Source organism: Symphalangus syndactylus, chromosome 20 (genome assembly GCF_028878055.3).
Source record: "Symphalangus syndactylus isolate Jambi chromosome 20, NHGRI_mSymSyn1-v2.1_pri, whole genome shotgun sequence".
Taxonomy (NCBI): domain Eukaryota; kingdom Metazoa; phylum Chordata; class Mammalia; order Primates; family Hylobatidae; genus Symphalangus; species Symphalangus syndactylus.
Genome location: NC_072442.2, coordinates 66,663,263 through 66,685,865, shown reverse-complemented (window position 1 = coordinate 66,685,865; position 22,603 = coordinate 66,663,263). Strand labels below are relative to the sequence as shown.

Below are 22,603 nucleotides of genomic sequence, written 5' to 3'. Positions count from 1 at the left end.
GTTTGAACCCAGGAGGTGGAGGTTGCAGTGAGCTGAGATCGAGACACTGCACTCCAGCCTGGGTGATGGAGTGAGACTCTTACCTCAAAAAAAAAAAAAAAAGGTTAAAAATGGATTAATCCACACTGTAAAATTTTAATAAACATATAACTTTATACAATGCTTTCAAAAATTAAATTTCTTAAAATGTTCAAAGATTCTTAATTTTACTTTTGTAAAAAGTCTCGGAAAATTTCTTGATGGCCTCAGTTAACTGTCAATTCTTGTCAACATAAGAGCCCCAAAAGCAGATAATCAAAATGTATAGGCAATTTGTCCAGTTGAGTTAATTCACTTTTTATAGTTAGGAATTCTGTCAAAGTGTAACCCTGTTCCCTCAGAGAACATAAAATCTCTGTATAGGAAATGCAGCCACTCTTTCCTTCATCACCTTCTCTTGAGATCACTGGAGTCAACTACTATAAAGATCTTTGGGATAGCACATTTCCTTTCACATAACCCTTCATTCAGTCAAATGCAACTAGTACTTACTTACTTATTAATACTATCTGTAAAGCAGTATTAGGCATTTTTTGGGAGAACCTACTCAAATGCCAAAAGCCTTATGCATGCAAAGCAGTCAACAATACAAGACCGTATGTTAACAAATGCCAATTTAAATGATGCAGGCAATAAATGCCACCAACTTTCACCATTTAACAAAGATTAGGGAGTCCAATCGTTATAGAAAGAACGAATGTGTGATTTTACAAAGCAGTACCCAAGAGTTCTGTGACTGCAATATTTACCTTATTCTAGTCACTAACCTAACATTCGACAGGAAAAGAAATTCTCTGGATTTCAGTTCTCTCATCCATAAAAATATCAATCTACCTCAAAAAGTAGCTGGCAGAAGAACAAATGAAAATGAGTACCAAGCTCAATATTTAGAAAGTTCTAGAGAAACGTTTATGACAATGTTAAATGACAATAGAGAGTACCGTTCCAGAAGTATCCTTGACAAATGCAGATTAGTCCTATCTAGGTAAGTTTCAACAAGAAGCCACCATCTTTTAAAAAGAAAACAAGAAATAAAATAATAAGTGCTTATGATGCCTGCCACCAATGACTATAAAGCATTTCACAAATATCAATTAAATTCTATAGTTGCCATGCCAAGGTTAAAAATTACATATGTAACAGAAGTCAAACTAAGGTTCATTTCAATGACTAGCCAAAAAGTGCCATACCAAACCAGCAACAAAGAACAATCCAAAAAGCCTTCACTGCAGTTAACTGTTACGCTTACATAATACAGCATCTTTCTTCATGAAATACAGATTCCTCAAAATGTTTGACCTTCAATGAGGAGGATTCGATTTACAGCTAAGCATCTTCTGGAGAACGGTAGGTCTGTCTTTTTTTCAGAACTCGTATTGTACACCATTAGTTTTATTTTAAATAGAGCAACTTTCTAAGTAAAAAAAAAAAGTAACAGTTGTAGATGACATAATAAAAACAGTGGCAAAGAACTTCCACTTCAAAACTAAACTATTTCCCTCTTTCCAAAGCACATAAAAATAAGTTACCTGTCATAATGAAATATTTTCGTTAACAGGGACTTAGGGGCAAGTAAAATATATTTTAGGACCACAAGCAGAAACGGCCAGCTTCAAGTCCCTTTGGCAAAAGAGCACGTGACTCACTGCTTTAGAACTCAATGGGAAGATACTGAAAACTCACTCTGCCCTAATATTTTGCTTTGGGTTTTTTAAGACATCTTCATCTTATTTTTATTTATTTTTTTTTTGAGACGGAGTTTCGCTCTTGTTGCCCACACTGGAGCATAATGGTGCGATCTCAGCTCATGGCAACCTTCGCCTCCCGGGTTCAAGCAATTCTCCTGCCTCAGTCTCCCCAGTAGCTGGAACTACAGGTGTGCGCCACCATGCCCGGCTAATTTTTTTTGTATTTTTAGTAGAGACGGGGTTTCATCATGTTGGCCATGCTGGTCTTGAACTCCTGACCTCAGGTGATCCACCCGCCTCGGCCTCCCAAAGTTCTGGGATTATAACTGTGAGCCACCGTGTCTGGCCAGACATCTTCATCTTAATGTTGACAATTTCTATAGCATCCATGGCTTATGTACAAAGATGACAAATTATGAATAACATGAACCACATGTAAACAAGAGGGTCTTATTTTTTGCTGGATACTTAAAATATAAGCCATAAAGTCTCACATACGCACACAGACACACACACAAACACACACACACACACACACACTTTCTCTCTGTTACTTAGTATACAACTGAGAAACATTTATATTATTTTTAAAAAATAAAAAATAGGGAAGGGCGTGGTGGCTCACACCTGTAATCCCAGAACTTTGGGAGGCAGAGGCGGGCAGATCACGAGGTCAGGAGTTCCAGACCAACCTGGCCAACATGGTAAAACCCCATCTCTACTAAAAATACAAAAATTAGCCAGGTGTAGTGGCAGGCACCTGTAATCCCAACTACTCGAGAGGCTGAGGCAGGAGAATCGCTTGAACCCAGAAGGCAGAGGTTGCAGTGAGCTGAGATTACCCCACCGCACTCCAGCCTGGGCAACAGAGCAAGACTTCACCTCAAAAAAAAGACACGAATGTTCTAGCTAGAAAACCATAAATTATGATTCTGATTTTTCCTTCCCAGAAACATCTCAAAATCTCTTTACACTAGAGATATTTTATCTGGAAAAACAGGTAACAAAAAATTGTACTAAAAAATTCCTTCCAATCTCATTAAGAGTTGTATACAGAACTATGAATAATTTTAAAAATTAATCTCCAAATTAAGCATAAGATTCCCCAACATGTATCAAGAAACACTACATACACTTGGAACTAAAGCTCTTTTACTTAAGTCAAATTATCTTAAGCTCCTGATTAACAATCTACTGAAAAATCACCACTCAGTGTGTGGGGTTTTGTTTGTTTTTGACAGAGTCTTGCTCTGTCGCCCAGGATGGACAACAGTGGCGCGATCTCGGCTCATTGCAACCTCCGCCTCCCGGGTTCAATCTATTCTCCTGTCTCAGCCTCTCCAGCAGCTAGGATTACAGGCGCATGGCACAACACCTGGCTAATTTTTTTGTATTTTTAGTAGAGACGGGGTTTCACCATATTGGTCAGTCTGGTCTCGAACTCCTGACCTCAGGTGATCCACCTGTCTCGGCCTCCCGAAGTGCTGAGATTACAGGCGTGAGCCACTGCACCTGGACCTTAGTGTGCTTTGATACCTACAAACAGTAGGAACAGGGATATGTCAGACACATAACACAGGGAATTATCATTCCCAACCTTACTCATTTCCTCACCATATTAACCCTTCTACTTTCTAATCATGTTACAAAGAACAAAAGTGTAAAAATATATCATACACTGACATGCATTCATAAGGCTAATCAAAGTCACATTTACCACCTATATGTGAAATTCTTTTGAAGACGTCTACTCATGTGAATGCTTGATACAAGGCATTAAAATGACCTACCCTATCTTATGGCAGTATCTCACAAAAAGGTCCCTGTACAAGGAGCAACACAAGAGAAAAGGTCTGAAGGGGCTTTCATGCAAATTATCTTATCCTTTTTTTCCCCACCTTTTATGTTCACTATTTTAAAATCTCAAATAGATTTACTGCTTTAAGTAAAAGAAAACAATTGTAGTATTCTTCTTAGATTTTTGCAGTATTCCCGTATCTCCTATTTCTTGCCAAATATTTCTGACATTAATTTATACTTATATGACTAGAACAATAAAAAGCATTAACAAGAGTGTAGATATATGTGTGTGTGTATCTTTATATATTAATATATATACACACACACAGGGACAAATAAGGAGACAATAAGTGTCTATTTTAAAGCAGGGACATTGCTTTTTATTCCAATCATTCAATGCCCATCATGCAAAAAAGGTGGAAAACATTAGATTTTAAGACTTACGACAGAGAAATGACTTAGTTGTAGCAACCATTCATATCAAATAACCTTACAAAACATAAGCAAGAGAAAGACGCTGTGAAAGGGCAATACAGCATTTCACAGCTTCTGCTCCCTTACTCCACCCAGTCTTCTCGGCTGAATGGTTGTTCACGGCATCCACAAATATTAGCCCATTTTTTTAAAAAAGGATGTGTGGGGAGGTACCAACGTAGGGCTTGCTCCATCAAAATCAACATATACAGAAATACTTCATGTGAAAAATTGGGTTCCTTTCTGATTTTAAAAAATATATACCAGCCTTCAATTTCTTTTAGGAGATTCCCCCCTTCTAAGCAATCCAAACAATGATCATTAATGAACACGAAAGAAATCACCCTAAATACAGATTACTCTTCTGCCTTATTAAAAACTGCAATTTGCAACCGCCAATTATTTTGTGGAACTGTGTCCTAAAAGACACCCATTAGAGATTAAAAGCTAGCTAATGCCTTAAAACCAAATCAGAATTTTTTAAGTAAAAGCTTTTACTACACATTCAGCATCGCTATGACACAGTCAACAGGAAATTTTCCTGATTATGAGACAGGACCCCGCAGCAATCAAGCCCTGCTGCAGCAAAAAAAAAAAAAAAAAAAAAAAAAAAAAAAAAAAAAAGCAAACACTCCTGAGGCAAAAAGGGAGGGATGACATTATTACTGGTATGAAAGGCCCAAGCACTGTCTCCTCCGCCCTAGCCTCGAAAAGAAATTCACACAAAGTAACCCACCCCCCTCACAAAAACAGAATTGCCAAAAATGGCACAAATTTTTTGTTTGGCCTTTAAAACCTTATGAATCTCAAAGACTGTGTGCTTAAAGGAGAGATGGGAATAACAGTAATATCTCTATTTGTCCAGACTGCCACTTAAGGAAAGAGGGAGGGGGGACCTTGGCATGACATCGCCCATTGAGAACCAGACCACAAATCTGGTCCTCCTCTTCAAAGGCGTATTTTCTTAACCAAAAGACTGATATAAATTGGGCCCAAACCCCAAAAGAAAATTTCCTGCCCTCTTCTCAAGGAGTTTCTTGCTAAGTCACTGAAGAAAGGCAGCATAACATGTAAAGCTATGGTACCTTGCTCTCTCCTACTAAATACTGAAAACCTCTTCCCCTCTACTGTTACGTTTAGAGGTGCAGAGTCAAAACGTGTCGACCACCTCAAAGGCATTTTCTCATGTGGGAGGCTAAAGAGGGTAAATATGCAGAGGCACTGCGTTCCCAAAGGGGCAGGGAGATGAGATTAGATGAAGGGGGACGGCAGGGAGCCTCGAAGCTGAATGTTAACAGCATCAAAAGGCAACTCCCCATCGAGGAGCCGGTGGCAGAAAGAAAATCCTGCCAGATTCGGTGGGTGGATGCTGCGGATTGCTCGGTGGGCCGGGCTGCCTCTCCTCGGCGGGTGCTGAGGCCGGACCGCCGCACTGGGGGCCAGGGAGACGGTGGGCCACCCTCCGCTGGTCAACCCCATCTTAAGGACCAGTCGGGGACGGAATGCCTGGAAGGCCCTATGGGTGCCCCGGCGGCGCGGGGCTGAGCCGGTCCCCGAGCTGACAACTGAGGGTGGGGTGGGGACTGCGGTGCTCGTCTCCGCGGCCGGGGAGAGGAGGGCCGAGCCCTTTCCCCAAGATCAGAGAGCTACCTGGTCCCCACGCCCTTCCTACCCAAGAATACTTTTCTTGCTAAGTCACCGAGGGAGGAGGGCGATCCCTTCTTGGGGAGGGCCGCGGCGGGGGGGCCGCAGCGGCGCCGGCAGCCCCCAAAGCCGGGCCCGGGAGGAGAGGAGCGAGGGCAGCGCCCTCCCCGGACAGTCCCCCTCCTCCGGGTCTCTCACTCAACGGCCGTCGCGGCCGCCATTTTGAGAGCGAGGAGAGAAGAAGAAGGAGGAGGCGGCGGCGGCGGCAGGGGGAGGGGAGAATGGGAGGGAGGGGACCGGCGCAGCCACATCGTCAGGCCGCCGGGTCCGGCCTGCAGCCGCCCGGGCGCGGTGGAAGAGACAGAGGGGAGGGCGCAGACCCGCGCCGCCTTACCGGAGCGCTGCACCGCCGCCTCCGCAGGGCCTCTTCCGTCCTTCACTCCCATCCACCGGCGGGGGAGGGGGAGGGAGAGGGGAGGGAGGAAGGAGGGAGGGAGGGAAGGAGGGGGGGGAGGATGGCGCGCTGGGCCCGGGCCCGGGGAGGGGGAGGGGAGGGGAGCGGGCGGGCTCCTCAGCCGTTCCGGGGCTCGAGCCCAAGCTCGGCGCTCGCGGTTTCTCTCGCTCGCGCCCGAGCGCTCCCCTCCTTCTCCTTCTCGCTCCCTAGACCCCCGGGTCGCTGCTCCTCCGCTCGCTCACTAGCTCTCCCGGCCGCCGGACTCCGCCGCCGCCCCGCCGCTCCAGCTCCGTCTGTCACAGGAGCTGCCCCAACGCCCTGACGTCACCGCGCCGCCGCCGCCGCCGCCGCCGCCCCAGACCCGCCAGGAAGAGGGAGGGGCGGGCGCCGGGAGCGGAGGAGGGGCTGCGGCGCATGCGCCGGGCTGGGCCGGACCGGGGCCGCGCTGCCTTCTAGCGGGCGGGCGGCTCCGCGGTGCCCCCGGGCCGGCGGGCGAGTCTGCGCGCGAGGTGCTGCTTCTCACGCTCCGCACGCTTCTGTAACCTTGGGAGAGGCTCTTTTTTCCCAGCCCCTCGTCTGACTTGTGGCCCCTTCTGAACTCTGGCTCTGCTCACCTCGCTGTCCTGCTTTTGCGCTCATGCGGCTGACCGCGGGGGCCCGTTGGCACCGTGTGTGGCGGGCCCCGGGAGGCGCGAGAGGCAGCGGGGCCCGGCCACCTACCGCCCCTTTCTGCCTCCGGCCTCCGAGATGATTTCCCAGTTTTGGGGGGAATGAGGGAGGGGAGTAGGTTGGCTGGCTTGGGAGGAGGAGCTGTTGAGGTTAAAAGGCAGATGGAATGCTGTCATTGTCTTGATCTGTATTATAGATTCTTAATTGGGAGGACTCGCTTTTGGATGTGATTCAGCTATTCTTCTCCTTAGTCACACACAGACATCAGAGTCTCTCCAGGTCTCGAAACGGATGCCCAAAGAAAGGCCTGGAACTGTATCCCTATAAGAGATATCTGTGTGTGTTTGCTAAATTATGGATTGAAATATTGATGACAGAGTCGTCTTGGGGATTTGTAGTTAATTTATTCCACACAGAGACCTATGATTTTTTTTTCTTTTTCTTTTTCTTTTTTTTTTTTTTTTTTTTTTTTTTGAGACGGAGTCTCGCTCTGTCGCCCAGGCTGGAGTGCAGTGGCGCAATCTCGGCTCACTGCAACCTCCGCCTCCCGAGTTCAAGCGACTCTCTGCATCAGCCTCCCGAGTAGCTGGGAGTACAGGCACTTGCCACCACGCCCAGCTAATTTTTGTTTGTTTGTTTGTTTGTTTTTTTGAGACGGAGTCTCGCTTTGTCGCCCAGGCTGGAGTGCAGTGGTGCGATTTCCACTCACTGCAGGCTCCGCCTCCCGGATTCACGCCATTCTCCTGCCTCAGCCTCCCGAGTAGCTGGGACCACAGGCGCCCGCCACCACGCCTGGCTAATTTTTTTGGTATTTTTAGTAGAGACGGGGTTTCACCATGTTGGCCAGGATGGTTTCAATCCCTTCACCTCGTGATCCGCCCGCCTCTGCCTCCCAAAGTGCTGGGATTACAGGCGTGAGCCACCATGCCCGGCCGACCCTTGATTTTTAAAAAGCGAGATTTGGGGTTCTGAATAATTCAATATAGGCTATTATTTTAATAACAGGTTTAAATGAGATTATCTTATCATTAATTTGTATTGTGCAAGGAAACTTCTTGAAACAGGCTTAAGCTTATGTGTACTGATTTTATTGCATCACTTTATGTAGGTAAATATATATATATCTACACACTGCATTTGAGAAGCAGCAGAGTTAACGAAAGAGACAACTTAGGTGTAAATCCTGGACCCCGCACTTGCCAGAAGCGCGACCTGGGGCAAATTACCATACCTCTCTTTGGCCTCAGTTTCTCAATAAAAGACACCTAATAACTAACCCAGCTTTTGTGAGAATTAGAGAGAAAATGCAGCCTGTGCAAAGTATCTCAGTTTCGTTTTCGTGGGGACTCATAGGTAACTCATGTAAACATTACTGTTGCTTGATACCAAACCAAGTTTCCTTTGATCAAGAAAGGTTATCTCTGCCAGGCACAGGTTGCTAACCCCTGTAATCCCAGCAATTTGGGAGGCCAAGGCAGGGATGGGGAGGTTGGGAGGGGGGCCGTGGATCACCTGAGCCAAGGAGTTGGAGACCAGCAGGTGCAACACAGTGAAACCTCATCTCTACAAAAAAATTTTAAAAATTAGCTAAGTGTGGTGGCACATGCCTGTAGTCCCAGCTACTGGGGAGGATGAGATGGGAGGATTGCTCAAGCCCTGGAGATCCAGACCAGCCAGAGCAACAAAGCAAGATCTCATCTCTAAAAACAAAAAAGAAAAGAAAAACAGCCGGGCGCTGGGGCTCACGCCTGCAATCCCAACACTTTGGGAGGCCCAGACAGGTGGATCACTTGAGGTCAGGATTTTGAGACCGGCCTGGTCAACATGGTGAAATGCCATCTCTACTCAAAATACAAAAATTAGCCGGGCATAGTGGTGTGTGCCTGTAATCCCAGCTGCTTTCGGGACTGAGGCATGAGAATCGCTTGAAGCCGGGAGGCGGAGGTTGCAGTGAGCCAAGATCATGCCACTGCACTCCAGCCTAGGTAACAAAGCCAGAGTCTGTCTCAAAAAAACAAACAAAAACAAAAACTTTTAATTAGCTGGGCGTGGCGGCGCATGCCTGGAGTCCTAGCTATTCAGGAGGCAGAGGCAGACAGATCACTTGAGCCCAGGAGGTCCAGGCTGCAGTGAATCATGATCATGCTACTGCACTGTATCCTGGGCAGATTGGACCCCCGTCTCTAAAAATAGGCTGGGATCAATCGTTCAAGCCTGTAATCCCAGCACTTTGGGGTGCCAAGGTGGGAGAATCGCTTGAGCCCAGGAGTCCAAGACCAGCCTGGGCAACCCAGGGAAACCCCGTCTCTATGGAAAAATAGAGAAATTAGCCAGATGTGGTGGTTCGTGCCTGTGGTTCCACCCATTGGGAGGCTGAGATGGGAGGATCATTTGAGCCCGGGAGGTGGAGGCTGCAGTGAACCGAGATCACACCTCTGCACTCCAGCCTGGGTGACAGAGCAAGACCCTGTCTCAAAGTAAAGTTAAATTAAACTAAATAAGTAAAATGAGTAAAAAAAGAAAGATTGTCTCTATTCCCGTAAGTGTTCAAAGGGAACATGAGCCAATTGCTGAAGGCCTTGGGTTTTTGCCTCATGAAGATTTGCCAGAGATGAATCAAATTGTCTTAGAAAGTCTTGTCCAGTTTTACATTTCTGGGATTTTCAGATAAGAACAATAAAATGAGGCATAGAGCTTTGGTCTGTGCTATTGCTTGGGTTCAATAACAGTCAATAAACATACAATAAATTAGCATCCCTTTGTTCTAAGAATCCACCCTTCCTTCATTTTTACCTTTTAAAATATTTATTATGGTCTGATATCATGCTACTTAATATTTAATTAGCTGAGTAAATCAGTTCTTTATTTTTTAAACGAATGCTCTAAAAGTAAATAAAATTGCCCAGAAATAAATCAGAAACACTTTTATAAACACTGACTTCATACAAATAGGTAGCAGCACTAACTCCTATAAACCTTGAGCTCACAGACTCATATTTAGAAAAATTTAAAATCTATATGATGTAATTATGCACTAAATTTATATCAAATTTTATTTCTATAGCAGTCCTTCAAAAAACAATAAACTCCCTTTGGGGAAAGGTATAAAACTTTCTCCCTGGATTATGATTTTTCTGAAGAGAAAACTGTTACGTGCTTACCTTGATGTGAAGTGATGTGTTACGGTTCTATGCACTTTCCCTTCAGTTAGTTGCGAGGATGATAGATGTATCTTTTTTTTTTTTTTGAGATGGAGTCTCGCTCTGTCGCCCAGGCTGGAGTGCAATGGCATGATCTCGGCTCACTGCAACCTCTGCCCCCCAGGTTCAAGCAATTCTCCTGTCTCAGCCTCCCTGGTAGCTGGGATTACAGGTGTGTGCCATCACGCCCGGCTAATATTTATTTGTATTTGAGTAGAGACAGGGTTTCACCATGTTGCCCAGGCTGGTCTCGAACTCCTGAGCTCAAGCAATCCACCCACCTCGGCCTCCCAAAGTGCTAGGATTACAGGCGTGAGCCACCGCGCCCAGCCCGATAGATCTATCTTAGTAAACACTTGTCTATTGAAAATGTAGAATTAGGACATCTGTGCTATCAATCAGAATTTGTAAGGACTTATACAGAACTTACTATATCCATCCAGGAAACATTTAATAATGGACATTTTAGATGATGTTTCTTGAAAAAAATTAAGTATAAACATCCATTTTACTTATCACAATCCATGAATCTCCCCGTTTATTTTAATTGCAGATCTTAATTTTTCCAGTAGACATTTTCAAAATGGAAACATAAACATTTATTTATTTATTTATTGAGACGGAGTCTCACTGTGTCACCCAGCCTGGAGTGCAATGGCGCAATCTCAGCTCACTGCAAACTCCGCTTCCCGGGTTGAAGCGATTCTCCTGCCTCAGCCTCCTGAGAAGCTGAGATTACAGGCGCCCGCCACCATGCCCAGCTAAGTTTTGTGTTTTTAGTAGACATGGGGTTTCACCATGTTGGCCAGGCTGGTCTTGAACTCCTGACCTCAGGTGATCTGCCCACCTCAGCCTCCCAAAGTGCTGGGATTACAGGCGTGAGCCACCACGTCCAACCTGGAAACATTTATTTCAATTGCTGCAGTAAAATTAGTGTCAGTTTAAACAATTCTGCAAAGAAGCTGACTAGAAGAAACACTCCAAAAATACTTCTGTTGGGAAAAGGACAAAAAGTCTTCTAAAGGTATCTCCAGAGCAAAAGTCTATTTATGATAAGCACAAATGTTAAAGTGTTGTTTTGAGAGATAAACTGTCCTCTATAATTTATAGGCAAATGCACATTGTTATGTGTGCAAATTTGATAGAAAGCAATTAGCAAGTTGTGAGAAGGAAGCTTTTGGGCATACAAGTTATATGAATCAAAGTCCCATTTAAAGGAGAATCACGACCCACCTGTCATGCGACTCACTCTGGGAGATTTTAGCTGGTTGTTGTGTGTACCTGCATTTCCCCAAGGCATGGATATATCAGTGAGGGCAAGTCCAGCTAGACCCTCCTTCCTCATCTCAGCATCATGACATCCACCTGTGTCATGGACACTGCGAGTCCATAAAAACAAATTAAAGGTTAGTAACAGAGTGAAACTCAGCCTAGACATAGAAGGAATATTTAAAAGCAGCACTTGCCGGGTGTGGTGGCTCACGCCTGTAATCCCAGCACTTCGGGAGGCTGAGGCAGGTGGATCACCTGAGACCAGGAGTTCGAGATCAGCCTGGCCAATGTGGCAAAACCCATCTCTACTAAAAATACAAAAAAGAAGTTACCCAGGTGTGGTAGCCCGAGCCTGTAGTTCCAGCTACTCAGGAGGCTGAGGCAGGAGAATCGCTTGAACCCGGGAGGTAGAGGTTGAGGTGAGCTGAGATCGCTCCACTTCACTCCAGCCTGGGTGATAGAGCGAAACTCAGTCTCAAAAAAATAAAATTAATAAAATTAAATATATATATACAGACATGATCCTTAGAAACATATATGTGTGTATATATATGTTTCTAAGGATGTCTGTATATATATACACATATACATGTTTCTAAGGATCATGTATGTGTATATATGTGTATGTATGTACGTATGTATGTATATGTATATATGTGTATATATATTTCTAAGAATCATGTATATATACATATATGTGTGTGTATATATACATATATATGTATGTTTCTAAGGGTCATGTCCGCAAGTCAGGATTCCTGATCCAGAGACAATGGCCCTGATGACATGGAGCCTGAAGGTGTCCTAGAGAGTACCTGGAATGAGACTGTAGACAGCTTTGATGACATGAACCTCTTGGAGTCCCTTCTCCGTGGCATCTACGCCTATGGTTTTGAGAAGCCCTCTGCCATCCAGCAGCGAGCCATTCTACCTTGTATCAAGGGTTATGTTGTGATCACTTAAGCCCGATCTGGGACTAGGAAAATGGCCACATTTGCCATATCGATTCTGCAACAGATTGAATTAGATCTAAAGGCCACCCAGGCTTGGGTTCTAGCACCCACTCGGGAATTGGCTCAGCAGATACAGAAGGTGGTCGTGGCACTAGGAGACTGCATGGGTGCCTCCTGTCACGCCTGTACTGGGGGCACCCACATGCGTGCTGAGGTGCAGAAACCGCAGATGGAAACTCCTCATATCATTGGGGGTACCCCTGGCTGTGTGTTTGATATGCTTAACCGGAGATACCTGTCTCCCAAATACATCAAGATATTTGTACTGGACGAAGCTGACAAAATGTTAAGCTGTGGATTCAGGGACCAGATCTATGACATATTCCAAAAGCTCAACAACAACATCCAGTTTGCTGTCAGCTACAACGCCTTCTGATGTGCTTGAGGTGACCAAGAAATTCATGAGGGACCCCATTCAGAGTCTTGTTGAGAAGGAAGAGTTGACCTGGAGGGTACCCGCCGATTCTACGTCAATGTGGAATGAGAGGAGGGGAAGCGGGACACCCTGTGTGACTTGATGAAACCCTGACTGTCACTCAGGCAAGTGTCTTCATCAACACCCGAAGGAAGGTGGACTGGCTCCCCGAGAAGTTGCATGCTTGAGATTTCACTGTCTCTGCCATGCATGGAGATAAGGGTCAAGAGGAACAAGATGTGATCATGAGGGAGTTTTTGTTTTGTTTTGTTTGTTTGTTTGTTTTTGAGATGGAGTTTTACTCTTGTTGCCCAGGCTGGAGTGCAATGGCGTGATCTCAGCTCACTACAACCTCTGCCTCCCAGATTCAAGTGATTCTCCTGCCTCAGCCTCCTGAGTAGCTGGGATTACAGGCATGCGCCACCATGCCTGGCTAATTTTGTACTTTTAGTAGAGATGGGGTTTCTCCATGTTGATCAGGCTGGTCTTGAACTCCTGACCTCAGGTGATCTGCCCGCCTCGGCCTCCCAAAGTGCTGGGATTAGAGGTGTGAGCCACCACACCAGGCCAGGTAAAATAAATTTTCTGTCACTTTCTGCTAGTTTTATTTAACTAGTGGAGTAAAAGATTAATTCTCACCTAGAAGGCTTAAAGGAGGTTTTATGAAGGAGTGATTTAAAGTGGACTTTACAGGCATAAGCCACCACATCTGGCCAAAGATGTAACTGTTAAAGTCAGTAGCAATGGCCAGGCGCAGTGGCTCACGCCTGTAATCCCAGCACTTTGGGAGGTCAAGGCGGGAGGATCATCTCAGGTCAGGAGTTCGAGACCAGCCTCGCCAACATGGTGAAACCCCGTCTCTACTAAAAATACAAAAATTAGCCAGGCGTGGTAGCGTGTGCCTGTAATCCCAGCTACTTGAGAGACTGAGGCAGGAGAATCGCTGGAACCCGGGAGGCAGAGGCTGCAGTGAGCTGAGATGGAGCCACTAGACCCCAGCCTGGGTGACAAAGCAAGACTCCATCTCAAAAAAAAAAGGCCGGGCACAGTGGCTCATGCCTGATGCCAGCACTTTGGGAGGCTGAGGTGGGAGGATCATAAGGTCAGGAGTTCAAGGCCAGCCTGGCCAACATGATGAAACCCCATCTCTACTAAAGATAAAAAAAAAAATTAGCCAGGCATGGTGGCTTGCGCCTGTAATCCCAGCTACTTGGGAGGCTGAGACAGGAGAATTGCTTGAACCTGGGAGGTGGAGTTTGCAGTGAGCCAAGATCTTGTCATTGCACTCCAGCCTGGGTGACAGGGCAAGACTTGGTCTCAAAAATAAAAATAAAAATAAAATAAAGCCAGGAGCAAGACAAGGATGTCATCTATTACTATTCATAGTAACAACTGCTCTCAAAATTCTAATCTAATGCAATAAGATAAGAAAAAAAATGACAGAATTGGAAAGGAAGAGACACATTACTTTCTTCTTTTTTAGAGGAATAAATATTCATAAAAAGTTAAAATGGCTGGGTGCGGTGGCTCACACCTGTAATCCCAACATTTTGGGAGGCTGAGGCAGGTGGATCACGAGGTCAGGAGTTTGAGACTAGCCTGACCAACATGGTGAAACGCCGTCTCTACTAAAGATACAAAAAAGTAGCCAGGCATGGTGGTGCATGCCTGTAATCCCAGATACTCTGGAGGCTGAGGCAGGAGAATCGCTTGAATCCAGGAGGCAGAGGTTGCAGTGAGCCAAGATCTCTACCTGGGCGACAGAGCGAGACTCTGTCTCAAAAAAAAAGAAAGAAAAAAAGTTAAAACAACATATAAAGTAAAAAGTAAACATTCCTGTTATTCTATCTGTTTCATTTCTCAGAGGTAATCACCTTCAACAGTTTAATGTGTCTTTTTCAGACACTTTTCTATGCATATTTAGGCATATATATTTCTGAGTGTATATACATGGATTTTGAAAAATCAAACTGGGATCATAAAATACTATTATCCTGCAACGTACTTTATCAACTTAACAAAATCACATGGACCAATTTCCAGTTTGGTACTACAGATCTACCTTATTCTCTTTAATGGCTGCACGGTATTTCATAGTATTAGCTACTGTAATTTATTTAACCATTTCTTTTTTTTTTTTTTTTTTTTTGAGACAGAGTCTTGCTCTGTCACCCAGGCTGGTGTGCAGTGGTGCGATCTCGGCTCACTGCAAGCTCCACCTCCCGGGTTCACTCCATTCTCCTGCCTCAGCCTCTCGAGTAGCTGGGACTACAAGCACCTGCCACCATGCCTGGCTAACTTTTTTTTTTTTTGTATTTTTAGTAGAGACGGGGTTTCACCGTGTTAGCCGGGATGGTCTCAGTCTCCTGACCTCGTGATCCACCTGCCTCGGTGTCCCAAAGTGCTGGGATTACAGGCGTGAGCCACCGTGCCCGGTTTTTTTTTTTTTTTTTGGAGACAGAATCTTGCTCTGCTGCCCAGGCTGGAGCGCAGTAGTGCGATCTTGGCTCACTGCAACCTCTGCCTCCCAGGTTCAAGCTATTCTCCTGCCTCAGCCTCTTCCTGAGTAGCTGGGACTACAGGCACGTGCCACCTCACCTGGCTATTTGTTTTGTTTTTGTTTGTTTTTATTTTGTTAGTAGAGACGGGGTTTCAGCATGTTGGCCAGGCTGCTCTCGAACTCCTGAGGTCAAGTAATCTGCCACCTCAGCTTCCCAATATGCTGGGATTATAGGCGTGAGCCACCATGCCTGGCCTATTTAACCATTTCTTACTGATGAGTTATTTTATTTTATTTTAATTTTTGCTCTTAAGGAAAAGTGCTTAATGAATACCTTCATCCATGTATCTTTGCTCACTTGTAAAGAAGAATATTCTAGAAGTGTAATCACGAGGTGAAAGGATATGCAATTTTAAATTTTTCACAGTCTCAAATTATCCTCCAAAAATACTTACCAATGTCTACTCATAGGGTTTGAGAACATCCATTTACCCCCAGCCTTACCAATGCTGAAACATAAATTCTTGCGACTTTGCTCATCTAGTAGATGAAACACACACACAGAAAAGCCAAAGATTATTATTATTTGTAGATTGTATGCTCACTTTCCTGGAAAACTCAAGAAAATTCACTTAAAAAGAAATTAATAAATAAATAAACTGGAGAGCCAAGTGTGTGTGAAGGAAAGCACTTGTATGCTTACACAAAAATATAAATTATATTCCAGAGGGCAATTTCTCAGTATGAAATGAGTCAAAAACATTGGCCGAGGCAGGCGGATCACCTGAGGTTGGGAGTTCGAGACCAGCCTGACCAACATGGAGAAACTCATCTCTACTAAAAATACAAAATTAGCCGGGCGTGGTGGCGTGTGCCTGTGATCCCAGCGACTCGGGATGCTGAGGTAGGAGAATTGCTTGAACCCGGGAGACGGAGGTTGTGGTGAGCCAAAATCGCGCCATTGCACTCCAGCCTGGGCGACAAGAACAAAACTCCATCTGAAAACAAAAAACAACATTAAAAAATGCTTCTCTTCTGACCCAGCAACGCAAAATCCAGAATTTTTTTTTTTTTTTTTTTTGAAATGGAGCCCCACTCTTGTCACCTAGGCTGGAGTGCAATGGTGCGATCTCAGCTCACTGCAACATCCACCTCCCAGGTTCAAGGGATTCTCCTGCCTCAGCCTCCTGAGTATCTGGATTACAGGCACCCACCACCATGCCCAGCTAATTTTTGTACTTTTAGTAGAGATAGGATTTCGCCACGTTGGCCAGGCTGGTCTCAAAGTCCTGACCTCAGGTGATCCGCCCACCTTGGCCTCCCAAAGCTGGGATTACAGGCGTGAGCCACTGCACTGGGCCCAGAATTTTTTTTTTAGGAAAATAAGAAAGTGTGCAAAGATTTATCTACAATAATTTTTACTGAAGCATGGTTTATTGCTATGAAAAATAAAAAACAACCTAAAAAACAACAACCAGGGAGCAGTTAAACAAATGATGGTTCATCCACAAACACTACACATCTATTTGAAGTTATCTATTTGAAGAGTCTTGTTCTGTCGCCCAGGCTGGAGTGCAGTGACCTCGGCTCACTGCAAGCTCTGCCTTCCAGGTTCACGCCATTCTCCTGCCTCAGCCTCCTGAGTAGCTGGGCCTACAGGCGCCCGCCACCATGCCCAGCTATTTTTTTTGCATTTTTTTAGTAGAAACGGGGTTTCACCGTGTTAGCCAGGATGGTCTCAATCTCCTGACCTCATGACCCACTCGCCTTGGCCTCCCAAAATGCTTGGGATTACAGGCATGAGTCACTGCGCCTGGCCTTTTTTTTTTTTTTTTTTTGAGACAGAGTTTTGCTCTTGTTGCCCAGGCTGGAGTGCAATGGCATGATCTCGGCTCACTGCAACCCCTGCCTCCTGGGTTCAAGCAATTCTCTTGCCTCAGCCTCCCAAGTAGCTGGGATTACAGGCATGCACCACCACGCCCAGCTAATTTTTTTTTTTTTTTTTTTTTTTTTTTGAGACAGAGTCTCGCTCTGTCGCCCAGGCTGGAGTGCAGTGGCGCGATCTCGGCTCACTGCAAGCTCCGCCTCCCAGGTTCACGCCATTCTCCTGCCTCAGCCTCCTGAGTAGCTGGGACTACAGGCGCCCGCCACTGCGCCCGGCTAATTTTTTTTGTATTTTCAGTAGAGACGGGGTTTCACCGTGGTCTCGATCTCCTGACCTCGTGATCCGCCCGCCTCGGCCTCCCAAAGTGCTGGGATTACAGGCTTGAGCCACCGCGCCCGGCCAGCCCAGCTAATTTTATATTTTCTTTTTTTTTTTTTTTTGAGATGGAGTCTCGCTCTGACACCCAGGCTGGAGTGCAGTGGCGCAATCTCAGATTACTGCAAGCTCCGCCTCCCGGGTTCACGCCATTCTCCTGCCTCAGCCTCTCCGAGTAGCTGGGACTACAGGCGCCCGCCACCACTCCCGGCTAATTTTTTGTATTTTTAATAGAGACGGGGTTTCACCGTTGTCTCGATCTCCTGACCTCGTGATCCGCCCGCCTCGGCCTCCCAAAGTGCTGGGATTACAAGTGTGAGCCACCGCACCTGGCCAATTTTATATTTTCAGTAGAGATGGGGTTTCACCATGTTGGTCAGGCTGGTCTCGAACTCCTGACCTCAGGTGATCCGCCCGCCTCGGCCTTCCAAAGTGCTGGGATTACAGGCTCGACCCACCACGCCGGGCCCGAAGTTATCTTATAGATTAAAATTTGTTGACAAGTTAATATTTTCAAACTATAGCGTTCAGTGAAAAAGTCACAAAACAGTTTGTGCAATATGATAACGATAAAAATGTAAATAAGCAGTTCTAAATTGCCTGTTAAGTTTAGTTTGGTCAAATGTAGTCTAGTCTAAGGGTAAATTCTTTTCAAAGCTCAAGTGAAAATGCCTATCCAAATGTAAGCTTAACTAACACTGACATCCAAGCTAAGCTACCAGGACTGCATGCAAATATAAAACTCAGAGATGATCCTGGCATAAAAAGAAATGCCTGTTCTGGGACCTTAAAATTAGGCTTCTTAATGAAATTAACAGCTGTTTGAAAAACATCTCTCTGCTTGTTTACAAAGATCACAAGCTTTGCCAGGGTATCTCAGGATTGTTTTAGGCGTCCCCAGGGATCCTGGGAGCCCCATATTGCTTTTCTCATTTAGATGCTTACCCAGTGGTTGGAAGAATCCAAGCAAGATGCTTTCAGCTAAACATTGCAGTGTCCTCGGCAAAAAGGAGGGCCAGTGTTAGCTCTGTGACAATTCCCTGTTTTCCCAAACCATGAATCAGCCCCATTGTCTCACCCGCCTCTGTGCATCATTCATTCTGTTCATCCCAGCTAACGGCAAAGGCAGGAACATGGCAGAGAAACTAAAACTCCTATTTAATTCTGCTGGTAAAGAGAGTCAGGATTTCTCATGGGCTGCTTTGGAGAAATGTCTGGAAATGTGTCAGAAAGCTGATTTTATGGAAGGTTCATTTATTTACAATAATGTACCATAAATTCCTAATTTACAAACAAATACCTGGCAATTGACCAGCATTTTTAATCTGTAAGAAGCCTCCAAATGTGAATATATAAGCATTTTCTGGCACCGCATCATGTCAGCTTTTTTCCTCCCCTCTTCCACTGCCTTTTCTTCCTCCCAGTTTTTCCTCGCTCCTCCTCTTCATCCTCTCTGCTCCTTCCCAGCTGGAAACAAATGATAGTTTAACCTGGATAATACCCTCCCTTGTTCACTTTGTATAGCTAATGTTCACTCAGCTGGCCTAAACCTTTCATGCAATTTGTTTTATAAGGAACAGAAGAGGGGAGGATTCTGTCTCTGGCTCACAGCACCCATTGCCCAAAACGTCAGCTCTGCTTCTCAGTTCCCCATGGGCTGCGTCCAAGCCTCATCTTTCTACTCCGTGATAACTCATTTTACCTCTATTGTGGTAGGTAGGACTGTTTGGTTCTAAAGAACAGAAACCCATTTGAGTGAGCCCAAGGAACAAAAAAGGGCAGTTTTGAAAGGATAGAGAGGTGCTTTCATAGCACTGATGGACAGGTATGCAGCAGGGTCCTGAAAGCATCTGGAACCAGGACGAGCAAAGCAATCTTTATCATTTCTTTCTCTTTTCTTTTTGAGACAGAGTCTTGCTCTGTTGCCCAGGCTGGAAAGCAATGACACAATCTCGGCTCACTGCAACCTCCACCTCCCGGGTTCAAGCGATTCTCATGCCTCAGCCTCCCAAGTAGATGGGATTACAGGCATGGGTCATTACGCCAGGCTAATGGCTCACACCTGTCATCTCAGCACTTTGGGAGGCTAAGGAGAGCTGATCACTTGAGCCCAGGAGTTGGAGACCAGCGCAGGCAAAACCCCAGCTCTTTGAAACAAAGACAAAAATTAGCTGGGCATGGTAGTGTGCACTTGTAGTCCAGCTACTCCGGAGGCTGAGGTGGAGGATTGATTGAGCCCAAAAGGTCAAGGCTGTAGTAAGCTGTGATCCTGCCGCTGCATCCCCGCCTGGGAGATAGAGCAAGAGCCTATCTCAAAATAATAATAATAAATTTTAAAAAATAATAAACTGCCTATTTGCCAAACTGGCTGTACCCTTTTCACATTCCCACTTGCAATGTATATGTATGAAACTTCCAGTTATTCTATATCCTCTACAACATTTTGTATTATGAATTTATTTTTATTTTATTTTATTTATTAATTTTTTTTGAGACGGAGTCTCGCTCTGTCACTCAGGCTGGAGTACAGTGGCAAAATCTCGGCTCACTGCAAGCTCCGCCTCCCGGGTTCACACCATTCTCCTGCCTCAGCCTCCCGAGTAGCTGGGACTACAGACACCTGCCACCATGCCCAGCTAATTTTTTTGTATTTTTTTTAGTAGAGCCGGGGTTTCACTGTGTTAACCAGGATGGTCTTGATCTCCTGACCTCATGATCCGCACACCTCAGCCTTCCAAAGTGCTGGGATTACAGGTGTAAGCCACTGTGCCCAGCTTATTTTTATTTTAACCACTCTAATAAGTATGTGGTGGTATCTCATTATGGTTTTAATTTGCACCCGATGGCTAACGACATTGAACTTTTTTCATGTACTTGCCATCTTTTTCTCTTACCTAGTGGAGGTCTATTTATATATTTTGCCCACTTTTTTCCTTTTTTTATTTTTAATAGAGATGGGGGGGCGGGTCTCACTATGTTGCCCAGGCTGGTCTTGAACTACTAGCCTCAAGTGATCTGCCCGCCTCAGCCTCCCAAAGCACTGGGATTACAGGTGTGAGCCTCCACACCCAACCCCGGATACAAAGCTTTTATCAGATGTGTGTTTTTAAAATATTTTCTTTCAATTTGTGTCTTTTCATTTTCTTAACAGTGTTTTTGGAGGGCAGAGGTTTTCATTTATTGAGTCTAATTGAAACATTTTTTATGATTCTTTTTTTGTGTGTCTTGTCTATGAAATTTTTGCCTGTCCATAAGTTATATTTTCTTCTGAAAGTTTATAGTTTTAGGTTTAAATTTAGGTGTATGATTCATTTCAGGTTCATTTTTGTATATAGTACACATTATGGATCACGGTTCCCTTTCTTACATATTAATATCCAATTGTTCCAGCACCATTTGCAGAAACCAACTTGTTCTTAACTACCACATTATGTTTTATACAGCAGTTGTCTTCCCTATTTGTACCAAAGTCTGGTGAGGTTTGAGGATATACAAGTGACACACTTTGCCATTCTGTACAATTTACAAAGTACTGTTTATTTAATTACATAATTTCATTTGAATCTCAATTAGCCCTTTGAGGTAGAAATAAAATATTATTACTTCAATTTTTCAGATGAAGAGATGGAGAGTAGCTGGGTGCTTTGCCCAAGATGACAAAGCATTCGGTGAGAGCATCAAGATTCAAACCCAGGTCTTCTGCAATCAGTGCTATTTTCTTGTTTTTTTTTTCTTTTTTTGGAGGGGGGACGGAGTGTCACTCTGTTGTCCAGGCTGGAGTACAGTGGCGTGATCTCGGCACACTGCAACCTCCGCCTCCCGGGTTCAAGCGATTCTCCTACCTCAGCCTCCTGAGTAGCTGGGATTACAGGCACGTGCCACCATGCCTGTACTTTTAGTAGAGATGGGGTTTCGCCATGTTGGCCAGGCTGGTCTCGAACTCCTGACCTCAGGTGATCCACCTGCCTTGGCCTCCCAAAGTATTGGAATTACAGGCGTGAGCTACCATGCCGGACCAAACTGCATTTTCAAAGATCCAAGCTGTTCCTAAAAATAGACTCTACTTGGGAGCCCTGGAAGCAAAAGTTAATGCTCACTACTTAATTTTCAGTTTACTGCACCTTGAAGACTGGAAAGGTACAGAGATTTGGTGCAGCTGGGATCTGAGATTTGGTGCAGCTGGGATCTGAGAGGACTGTCATTTGGGCTGCCTACAAGAAGTGGTCTCTTGTTTCCACCCTGCTATATGAACTGGCCATGGTCATGCAAACTTCATTTTACAAAAACGTAACTGAAATTATTTTCTTTAAAACATTCCTGGTTGGCTGGGCGCAGTGGCTCACGCCTGTAATCCCAGCACTTTGGGAGGCAGAGGTGGGCGGATCATGAGGTCAGGAGTTCGAGACCAGCCTGGCCAACATAGTGACACCTCGTCTCTACTAAAAATTCAAAAAATTAGCTGGGCGTGGTGGCGGATGCCTGTAGTCCCAGCTACTTGGGAGGCTGAAGCAGAAGAATCGCTTGAAGCCAGGAGGTGGAGGTTGCAGTGAGCCGAGATTATGCCACTGCACTCCAGCCTGGGCGACAGAGTGAGACTCCGTCTCAAAAAGAAAACAAAACAAAACTTTCCTGGCCGGGCGCGGTGGCTCACACCTGTAATTCCGGCACTTTGGGAGGCCGAGGTGGGCGATCATGAGGTCAAGAGATCGAGACCATCCTGGCCAACATGGTGAAACCCCATCTCTACTAAAAATACAAAAATTAGCTGGGCATGGTGGTATGTGCCTGTAATCCCAGCTATTCGGGAGGCTGAGGCAGGAGAATCGCTTGAACCTGGGAGGCAGAGGCTTCAGTGAGCTGAGATTGCGCCACTGCACTCCAGCCTGGGCGACAGAGACTCCATCACAAATAAATAAATAAATAAATAAATAAATAAATAAATAAATAAATAAATAAATAAATAAAAATTAAAAAAAATTCTGAACTTCAAATAGTCCAAATCTCAGAGCAATAAACGGATTTGCTTTATGTTTTGGGTTATTTCCCCAGCCTCGTAGCCACGCCTTTTCTCTGGGAAGCATACCCACAGATCACATCACCGGAGTGGGTTCTTGGGAGCCATTTCGCTTCTATCTGACTCTGCCTCCCTGGCCATGGCTGCGTGGACCACAGCCC

The 22,603-nt window shown here is 45.1% G+C and overlaps 1 protein-coding gene, 1 long non-coding RNA gene and 1 pseudogene across 6 annotated transcripts in view; 1 reads left to right on the top strand and 2 right to left on the bottom strand.

The window, feature by feature from the left end:
- PAFAH1B1 (platelet activating factor acetylhydrolase 1b regulatory subunit 1) overlaps positions 1–6,871 on the bottom strand; it is a 92,389-nt gene extending 85,518 nt beyond the window's left edge. The window contains exon 1 of one of the 5 annotated variants that reach the window (XM_063629739.1): positions 6,714–6,871. The gene's annotated coding sequence lies outside the window, so the exon portion shown is untranslated. The other 4 variants (XM_055257985.2, XM_055257986.2, XM_063629740.1 and 1 more) reach the window with 4 other exon arrangements.
- Positions 6,872–11,978: 5,107 nt separating this feature from the next.
- Positions 11,979–12,651, top strand: LOC129469690 (eukaryotic initiation factor 4A-I-like; annotated as a pseudogene).
- A 3,083-nt stretch (positions 12,652–15,734) lies between these two features.
- Positions 15,735–18,415, bottom strand: LOC134735311 (uncharacterized). Its single transcript, XR_010118392.1, has 2 exons — positions 18,374–18,415; positions 15,735–16,166 (listed from the first exon to the last, which is right to left on the bottom strand). It is a non-coding gene; the product is annotated as an uncharacterized lncRNA (long non-coding RNA).
- Between the last annotated feature and the right edge of the window lie 4,188 nt (positions 18,416–22,603).